Source organism: Salvelinus fontinalis, chromosome 39, assembly GCF_029448725.1.
Source record: "Salvelinus fontinalis isolate EN_2023a chromosome 39, ASM2944872v1, whole genome shotgun sequence".
Lineage (NCBI taxonomy): Eukaryota > Metazoa > Chordata > Actinopteri > Salmoniformes > Salmonidae > Salvelinus > Salvelinus fontinalis.
The window spans coordinates 24,999,302-25,009,607 of record NC_074703.1 but is presented as its reverse complement, the minus strand read 5'-3'; the positions used below and the strand labels follow the sequence as shown (position 1 = coordinate 25,009,607).

At 45.0% G+C, this 10,306-nt stretch overlaps 1 long non-coding RNA gene across 1 annotated transcript in view; it reads right to left on the bottom strand.

Moving 5' to 3' along the window:
- LOC129838887 (uncharacterized) overlaps positions 1-6,444 on the bottom strand; it is a 16,147-nt gene extending 9,703 nt beyond the window's left edge. Inside the window, exon 1 of the long non-coding RNA XR_008756923.1 lies at positions 6,248-6,444. This is a non-coding gene — a long non-coding RNA (uncharacterized LOC129838887). The remainder of the gene's footprint in view (positions 1-6,247) is intronic.
- Between the last annotated feature and the right edge of the window lie 3,862 nt (positions 6,445-10,306).

Here is a 10,306-nt window from a genome sequence, read left to right as displayed (position 1 = left end):
AGAGAGAGAGAGAGAGAGAGAGATTAGGGTATAGGAAAGAGAGAGAGAGATTAGGGTATAGGAAAGAGAGAGAGAAAGAGAGATTATGGTATAGGAAAGAGAGAGAGAGATTAGGGTATATGAAAGAGAGAGAGAGAGATTAGGGTATAGGAAAGAGAGAGAGATTAGGCTATAGGAAAGAGAGAGAGAGAGATTAGGGTATAGAAAAGAGAGAGAGAGATTAGGGTATAGGAAAGAGAGAGAGATTAGGGTATAGGAAAGAGAGAGAGAGAGAGAGAGAGAGATTAGGGTATAGGAAAGAGAGAGAGAGATTAGGGTATAGGAAAGAGAGAGAGAGAGAGATTAGGGTATAGGAAAGAGAGCGAGATTAGGGTATAGGAAAGCGAGAGAGAGAGAGAGAGAGAGATTTGGGTATAGGAAAGAGAGAGAGAGAGATTAGGGTATAGGAAAGAGAGAGAGAGAGAGAGAGATTTGGGTATAGGAAAGAGAGAGAGAGAGAGATTAGAGATTAGGGTATAGGGTAATTAGACATTAGGGTATAGGAAAGAGAGAGATTAGGGTATAGGAAAGAGGGAGGGATTAGGGTATAGGAAAGAGAGAGAGATTAGGGTATAGGAAAGAGAGAGAGATTAGGGTATAGGAAAGAGAGAGATTAGGGTATAGGAAAGAGAGAGATTAGGGTATAGGAAAGAGAGAGAGATTAGGGTATAGGAAAGAGAGAGAGATTAGGGTATAGGAAAGAGAGAGAGATTAGGGTATAGGAAAGAGAGAGAGAGATTAGGGTATAGGAAAGAGAGAGAGATTAGGGTATAGGAAAGAGAGAGAGATTAGGGTATAGGAAAGAGAGAGAGATTAGGGTATAGGAAAGAGAGAGAGATTAGGGTATAGGAAAGAGAGAGAGAGAGATTAGGGTATAGGAAAGAGAGAGAGAGAGAGATTAGAGATTAGGGTATAGGGTAATTAGACATTAGGGTATAGGAAAGAGAGAGATTAGGGTATAGGAAAGAGGGAGGGATTAGGGTATAGGAAAGAGAGAGAGATTAGTGTATAGGAAAGAGAGAGAGATTAGGGTATAGGAAAGAGAGAGATTAGGGTATAGGAAAGAGAGAGAGATTAGGGTATAGGAAAGAGAGAGAGATTAGGGTATAGGAAAGAGAGAGAGATTAGGGTATAGGAAAGAGAGAGAGATTAGGGTATAGGAAAGAGAGAGAGAGATTAGGGTATAGGAAAGAGAGAGAGAGATTAGGGTATAGGAAAGAGAGAGAGATTAGGGTATAGGAAAGAGAGAGAGATTAGGGTATAGGAAAGAGAGAGAGAGAGATTAGGGTATAGGAAAGAGAGAGAGAGATTAGGGTATAGGAAAGAGAGAGAGATTAGGGTATAGGAAAGAGAGAGAGAGAGAGATTAGGGTATAGGAAAGAGAGAGAGAGATTAGGGTATAGGAAAGAGAGAGAGAGAGATTAGGGTATAGGAAAGAGAGAGAGATTAGGGTATAGGAAAGAGAGAGAGAGATTAGGCTATAGGAAAGAGAGAGAGAGATTAGGGTATAGGAAAGAGAGAGAGAGAGATTAGGGTATAGGAAAGAGAGAGAGATTAGGGTATAGGAAAGAGAGAGAGAGATTAGGGTATAGGAAAGAGAGAGAGAGATTAGGGTATAGGAAAGAGAGAGAGAGAGAGATTAGGGTATAGGAAAGAGAGAGAGATTAGGGTATAGGAAAGAGAGAGAGAGAGATTAGGGTATAGGAAAGAGAGAGAGAGATTAGGGTATGGGAAAGAGAGAGAGAGATTAGGGTATAGGAAAGAGAGAGAGAGAGATTAGGGTATAGGAAAGAGAGAGAGAGAGAGATTAGGGTATAGGAAAGAGAGAGAGAGCGAGAGAGATTAGGGTATAGGAAAGAGGGAATTTTCAACCCAGAAAGTTCAGAAAGAACTCTTCTCTCCCCATACTGGTGTTGGTCACACGGTCCAAATAATGGTTTGGAGGCTACTATGACGCCAACAGCTCTTTAGAAAGAGCAGCAGGACTTTATCAACAACATGCCTGGTATCGATCCTATATTCTCACTGCATTGACATTTCAACAGGTGACATTTGTAACCAATTTTGTATTTTCCATGTGTTGTTTACCAACTCATAAATAGAAAGTCTACCATTCTGGACAGATGGTGGAGATGTAATGGAGAGACTCTGACATTTGGGTAAGCGACTTAGATACTAAGGTGCAGCACTGTGGAAATGGACTAGCACATATTACTGTGACCAGAGTGAGAGATGTTCTAAGTCTCTAGTGTTGTCACACTCCACTCTGACCACATTCAATTTAGTAGCGTAAACTGCATTTACATGTGTTTCTGTGTGTGTGTGCTTGTGCGGACATGCACGTGTGTGTGTTTGTGTGTTCAGTATGTGTGTATGTGTGTGTGTGTGTGTGTGCATGTGCGTACATGCATTTGTGCATATGTACACATACATGTGTGCACACTCCATGACTATGTGCAGTGGTGGGAAAAGTACCCAAAAGTACCCAACATACTTAAGAATGAGTAAAGATACCTTCTGTCACAAACGCCGGGAGTGGTGGGTGCAGAGTCCGATGCAGAGAGCAGAGGATACTGGGGAAACCGACTTTATTAGGAATCCCAAAACGAAACAAAAATCGACAGAAAATAGTCCAACCCAACACAGGGCACAAACGGACAGGAACACAAATACACACAACCTGACGAACAGAAAACAATCCCGCACAAAAATAGGCCAAACAGGCTTAAATAGACATGAATCACGAAACAAAATAAGAGACAGGTGCAACCAATGAGACCAAACAAACAAACAGAAAAGGAAAAAGGGATCGGTGGCGGCTAGTAGACCGGCGACGACGACCGCCGAGCGCCGTCCGAACAGGCAGGGGGAAGTCGTGACACCTTCATAGAAAAATACTCACGTAAAAGTGAAAGTTCCCCCATAAAATACTACTTGAGTTAAAGTCAAAACGTATCTGGTTTAAAATATACTTAAGTATCAAAATAAATATTATATGCTAAAATATATTTAAATATAATTTCTAATATTAAGCAAAGCAAGTGTAACCTTACACCATAGAACTATAAAGGGTTATTTGGTTGTCCCCATAGTTGGTTGTCCCCTTTGAAGAACCCCTTTTGGTTCCAGGTAGAATCCTTTTGGGTTCCATGTAGAACCCTTTCCACAGAGGGTTCTACATGGAACCCAAAAGAGTTCTACCCTGAACCAAAAAAGGGTTCTCCTTTTGGGACAGCTGCAGAAGCCTTTTTGGCTTCTGCAGTGTATTTTAAGCAAACCAGATAGCACAAATGTATCGTTTTTTTAAATGTATTTACGGATAGCCTGGGGCACACTCCAACAGACATCATATACAAAAGAAGGATTTGTGTTAATGAGTTCGCCAGATCAGATGCAGTAGGCATGGCCACGTGTTCTCTTGGTAAGTGTGTGAATTGGATCATTTTCCTTTCCTGCTAAGCATTCGGAATGTAACAAATACTTTTGGGTGTTAGGGAAAATGTATGGAGTAAAAAGTATATATTTTCTTTAGGAATATAGCGGAGTAAAAGTAAAAGTTGGTAAAAAATATAAATAGTTAAGCACATGTACCCCCAAAAATACGATCTACATGAACCAATTAAACTACAAACTACACTATGTGTAGTCTTTCAAAGTATTTTTACTCAGTTACTTTACTAAACCTCACTTTTTACTTCCAAAAGTGTGTTTGTTCTCTAAAATCCTCTCAAAGTGTCAGACAGAGAGGTGACAGAGCTGTTAGTGTTGCTCCCAATTCCTGTGTTCTCCTCCCACCAGATATACTGTACATCACTGATAATACCACTCTTCACTCAGCAGGGAATAACGGACACGGAAACCCTCTTCACCCCTTGAACCAGTAAAGTGTGTCTCCGTACTTACTGTGTGTTACTATATGGAGACTGAGCTCTGTAATATACCAACCTCAACCTGTGACCATTGACATCAGTGAGAGCTTTCAAAAGGAGGGATAACAGAACATCTTACCCTTTGAACCACTACATTATGTTGCCTGTGACTGCCTGTAGTTAAAAGGCAGCGAAAAAGAGAGGGAGAGAAAAAAAAGGGGTAGTGAGGCGAACACACAGCTGACACTTCCACTTTCTCCTCACAGTTTGATGGCTGCCTGCCTAACTGCCTGCCTGTGGCTCGAGGAGTAGGGGATGGAAAGAAGAGGGGGGTGGGAGAGGAGAGGCAGCTTGCTTGTAACCATCGTCGGTGTGGTGCTCCTCGCCCGCTCGCTCGTACCGCGTTTCCATGGCAACGGCAGCCCATTAGTCAGTGGGCGCACGCAGGAAGGCAGGGAGCACCCCCGGGGACCTGCAGGCGGCTCCGCTCTCTCCCTCCACCGGCTCTCTACCCACCTTGTTTCCCACTTTATTAATTAACTTTACTCACTGCCTTCACACTCCAAAGGTATCAACCAGTTAAGCTTTTAGCCCTCCCCCCTATCCGTACCTCCCTTCACACTCTCTTTATGAATATTTTATATTCCTGCTCAGGAATGTACAATATACAGTACAGTACAGGATACTGGTTGAAAATTGTAGTGCACCGCTTTTGACTAGGGCCCATAGGGCTCTGCTCAAAAGTAGTGCAATGTAGGGAATAGGGTGCCATTTGGGATGCTTGTTTTCTGATATAATATTCTCTCTCTTTCTCTCCTCTCACATCTGGATGGCAAGGTAGTGTTCCTATTGAAGGAGCCTGGGAGGCAGGAGTATAATTAGTGGTGTGAAGAGAGAGGAGGAACAGCCAGAATGTGACAGGAAACTCCTTAACACAGCCAGCCAGCCAGCCAGCCAGCCACACACACACACACACACACACACACACACACACACACACACACACACACACACACACACACACACACACACACACACACACACACACACACACACACACACACACACACACACACACACACACACACACACACACACACACACACACAAATGTGCACACACACTCGAGAACTTGCGTGCATACACACGTGCGCATACACAAACGGCCATTCATATCGTTATGACTGACTCCCTCCGTTAGTCAATTTAGATGCGTCCACTCCACCTCCAGGCACAACGCACACCCTCTGCCACCAAGACCTCAAATGGAATGTTGGGCGAAGGCCAAATCACAGCATTCTACCGCCAAATCCTCATGTCAAGCCATAAGAAAATATAACTTCATTATCTAGGCCACAGCAGATATGTTCTTATTTAGATATAGATGTTACAAGTGAACTTTGTGGAGACCTGCACGGAAAAATATTGACTTTGTTTAATGTTTAAGGGGTTATCAACGTGCCCTGGAACAATGTTAAAGATTGTGCACTTGTCCACTTAAGTGTTGGGTCAGATCATCTGCATAATCAGATGTGAGCAGATTGATAATATGACAGAGCATGCAGGCTCTACTCATAAGTCAGTTGTGTGCAGCTATCTAATGCAGCTCAGCTCAGCTACATCACAGAGACCCTCCAGACATCCTCATTTTAATAAAGTGGAGCATGAAAATAAGCCTTTACAATGCTGCCTGAATGCTAAATACAGCCTCCTCAGTTCTTCCTCGTCTCCGACTTTAATCAACTTCCTCCTCTTATCTCCACCAAGCATCCTCCTCTGTTCTCTTTCACAACAGAGAAATCTGTAAGCCGTCTTCTTCTTAACTCTCGTTCTCATCTCTTGTTCTTGCTTCCTTTCCCCTCCACCAGCTCCCTCTTTTACCTTCTCTCTCTTCCCTTTTCCTTCTCGCTACCCCACTCTCTCTTTCCATCGCACTCTCTTCCCCCTCTCCCTCTTCCCTGTTCTCTCCTACTCCCCCGTCTCTCGTCCTCCCTCGCTGGCTTTGCTTCTCCGCAGGATTGACAGTTTTGCCAAAGTTTTGCCCTGAAACCCGGCTTGTGTTTCCTCCTGTACTTCAAACACTCCTGAGTCCAATCCAGCCCCCCAAAACTTCTGTTATCTGTCTGCACACTCTCCTCTTCTTCCTCTACACCATTTTAGACCTCATGGAAAAGTTGGTTGGTTTAGGAAAATAGTTACTTTGAGTAATGTGTTGTGTCGTGTTAGGTTTCTGCAACATAAAACATTTTTTGTTTGTTTTTGGTGCCAAAGAGAGGCAAAGATTTAATGGCAAACTCCTTTTGAATCTCCTCCGCAAAAAAAAGTTAAAAGGACAATACCTTGCTCCATTACTTTAAGTCTTGAAGAGCTATGGCTTTTGCCACAGTATTCACACAAGTCTGTCTGCTGCATAGGTCCAGTCCACAGAAGAAACAGCATGGTGTCTTGAACCGCGTACGCAGGAGCCATTTTTCCAGAGAGCAAAACGTTGCCTAGAAACCAGAGAGTTAAAGCCACTTTGTCACTCCACAGTCACTCCACAATGCACCCACAGTTCTCTGCTACTCTCTTCAAGGCTGTTCCAGTAGGGGGGGGCTGCTGAGGCAAGAGGCCAGCTTCATCCAAGCCAAGTACAAGAGTTCTATGAACTTCAGAATTAATGTCAGAGTAGAAGAGGCCAGGCATTGAGTAGTGATGCAGGCTACTGGCTCCACAGCTCAGAGAAGGTATTAGATTGTGATGCTGGTTACAGTGTTGAGTTGTTTCTGCAGAGCTTAGAACAACTGTACAGGACGTGATTCATCCGACAGGCATAGTCACCACTACTCTGTCAACAACACTCCCATGAGATCTGTGGTGAAGAAAGGAAGGAATGAATGGATGGAGGATGTCGTTGACCATGTCTTCAGTCTTGGCTGAATATGATGGTTCAGGCCACAATGGCTTGTTCTGGTCAGAGGTATGCTACGAATGGATCAGAAGCTAATAACTTCCAAGAACCAGGATTGGCCATTCAGCCTGTCCTAGTTAAAACACCTATACATATTCTAGGACTCTATGGCTGCGTTTCACTGTTTGGTCTTTTGAAATATATCTGATGTGAAAAGATCTGAAATGATTGGTCAAAATACCAATTAGTGGAAAAAATATCAAAATTGGGCTGCCTGATGGGCCACCCCCAGGTGCTTAGGGTAGGTAACAACACATATGTCACGCTGATCCTCAACACGGGGGCCCCTCAGGGGTGCGTACTCAGTTCCCTCCTGTACTCCCTGTTCACTCATGACTGCACAGCCAAGCACGACTCCAACACAATCATTAAGTTTGCCGATGACCCAACTGTTCACCGACAACGAAGAGACAGCCTATAGGGAGGAGGTCAGAGACCTTACCGTGTGGTGCAAGGACAACAACCTCGTCCTCCACCTGATTAAGACAACGGAGATGATTGTGGACTACAGGAAAAGGAGGACCGAGCATGCCCCCATTGGAGCAGGTTGAGAGCTTCAAGTTCCTTGGCGTCCACATCACCAACAAACTAACATGGACCAAGCACACCAAGACAGTCGTAAAGAGGGCAAGACAAAACCTATTCCCCATCAGGAGACTGAGATGTGCCATGGGTCCTTAGATCCTCAAAATGTTCTACAGCTGCACCATCGAGAGCATCCTGACTGGTTGCATCACTGCCTGTTATGGCAACTGCTCAGCCTCCGACTGCAAGGCACTACAGAGGGTAATGCGCACGGCACAGTACATCACCGGGGCCAAGCTTCCTGCCATCCCAAACCTCTATACCAGGCATTTCAGAGGATGGTCCTAAAATTGTCAAAGACTCCAGCCACCCTAGTCATAGACTGTTCTCTCTGCTACCGTACGGCAAGTGGAACCGGAGCGCTACGTCTAGGTCCAAGAGGCTTTTAAATAGCTTCCACCCCCACGCCGTAAGACTCCAGAACATCTAATCAAATGGCTACCCAGACCTTTTGCATTGCCCTTCCCCACCCTCTTTTACGCTGCTGCTACTCTCTGTTATTATCTATGCATAGTCACTTTAATAACTCTACATACATTTACATATTGCCTCAATTACCTCAACTAACCGGTGCCCCCGCACATTGACTCTGTACCAGTACCCCCTGTATACAGCCTCGCTATTGTTATTTTACTGCTGCTTTTAATTATGTGTAACTTTTATTTTTCTTAGAACTGCATTGTTGGTGTAACGGTCCTGACCTGTTTTATGTTGTTTTTGTATGTGTTTATGGTCAGGGCGTGTGTTTTGGGTGGGCAGTCTATGTTTTCTGTTTCTATGTTGGTTTTGGGTTGCCTGGTATGGCTCTTAATTAGAGGCAGGTGGTTTGCGTTTTCCTCTAATTAAGAGTCATATTTAGGTAGGGTGTTCTCACTGTTTGTTTGTGGGTGATTGTCTTCCGTATCTGTGTTATGTTTTGCACCATACGGGACTGTTCGGTTGTTCGTTCGTTTATTTTGATGTGGTCTGTTTCCTGTCCGTAAGTGTTACGTTTAGTTATGTAAGTTTATGATCAGGTTTTCGTCTACTTCGTTTTCTTGTTTTGTATTTTTGAAAGTGTTTTGTTTTTCGTGTTGCCATCGTCGTGTTTAAATAAAAGATGGCTTATTTCCCGAATGCTGCATTTTGGTCTGATGATCCTTCTCTCCTCTCCTCGTCCGAGGATGAGGAGAACGACAGCCCTTACAGTTGGTTAAAGGCTTGTAGGTAAGCATTTCACTATAAAGTCTACACCTGTTGTATTCGGCGCAAATGGCAAATACCATTTCATATGATTTGATTTGTATTCTATTGTAATCTACAAGGTAAACACTTGTACAGTGTCTAGTACATTCTGTATTCTACTATGCTTTCCAGGATATAGGCTGTTAATATACCATAGTTCATTCAACATTCTACAGTTCTTTACAAGGTAAAGGCCTATACACGTTGTCACGACTTCTGCCGAAGTCGAAGCCTCTCCTTGTTTGTTCGGTGGTCGACGTCACCGGTCTTCTAGCCATCATTGATCCATTTTTCTTTTGTCTTATCTTCCTACACACCTGGTTTCAATCCCACTCATTACCTGTTGTGTATTTAAACCTCTGTTTCCCCTCATGTCTTTGTCAGAGATTGTTTGATGTTCAGTTTTGTGTTGTTTGTATTGGTGCGCGATGGGTCCTCGTACCCACTTTGTTTTATTGTTATTATAGTTTTGGAGTTATGTTTTATTTATTGTTATTAAACAACTCCATTACCTGAAGTTTGATTCTCCTGTTTGATTCTCCTGCGCTTGACTTCCCTGCCACCTATACACACGACTCTGACAGAATCTCTGACCCAAAATGAAGTCAGCAGGAGAAGGTACCCCGGCCATGGAGGTGGAGGAGCGTGTCATGGAACATACAGAGATGATTTACAATCTGAGCGCCGCCATGGATTGCGTTGTCCAGAATATGACCCGCTGGGAGACACAGGGAGTTTTTCCAGCGCCTCCACCAGCACAACCGGGTTCACCCCTGAGCGTCTTTTCCCCGCCTGAACTCAGCAGGATCCATTTATCCCTGCCACAGGAGTACGACAGAGATACTGCCGGCTGCCAGGATTTCCACCTCAAACTAAGCTTATATCTTGCCACGGTCCACCCAGCTCCATCAGACCGTGAGAAGAGTTACGCCCTCGTCTCGTGCCTCACCGGGAAAGCCCTGGAGTGGGCCAGCGCTGTGTGTGGAGAAGAGGATGCGGCGTTGGACCGTTTTGAGGAGTTCACCAGCCATTTCTGGACAGTATTCGACCACCCACCCGAAGGCAGAGCGGCGGGTGAGCGCCTCTACCATCTGAGGCAGGAGACGAGGAGCGCACAGGAGTTTGCTCTAGAGCTTGCTTAGGACCTTGGCTGCCGGTGCTGAATGGAGCAACAGGGCCCTGATCGACCATTACCGCTGTAGTCTACGCGAGGACGTCCGTCGGGAGCTGGCCTGCAGAGACACCACCCTCACCTTCGACCAGCTGGTGGACCTGTCCATCAGGCTGGACAACATGCTGGCTACTCATGGACGTCTAGATCGGGGTCTGGTTGTTCCATCCTCCCGCACCCTCTCTCCTGTGCCCATGGAGTTGGGAGGGATGGTGCGCAGGGAGAACGGAGGGGGTTCCCGCTCGTGCACCATATGTGGTCGCAGAGGTCACACTGCTGGTCAGTGCCGGGTTGGTTCCTCTGGGAATCGAGGCAGCAGGCAGGGAACTCTGGCGTCACCCCAGGTGAGTAGGCACCATTCTCATCCAGAGCCCTCTGTTGCACATATGTTTGTCTCTGTCACTTTTCCTGAATTTTCCCCGCGTTCCCAGCATAAGTCACTAGTAGATTCACGCACGGATGGGAATT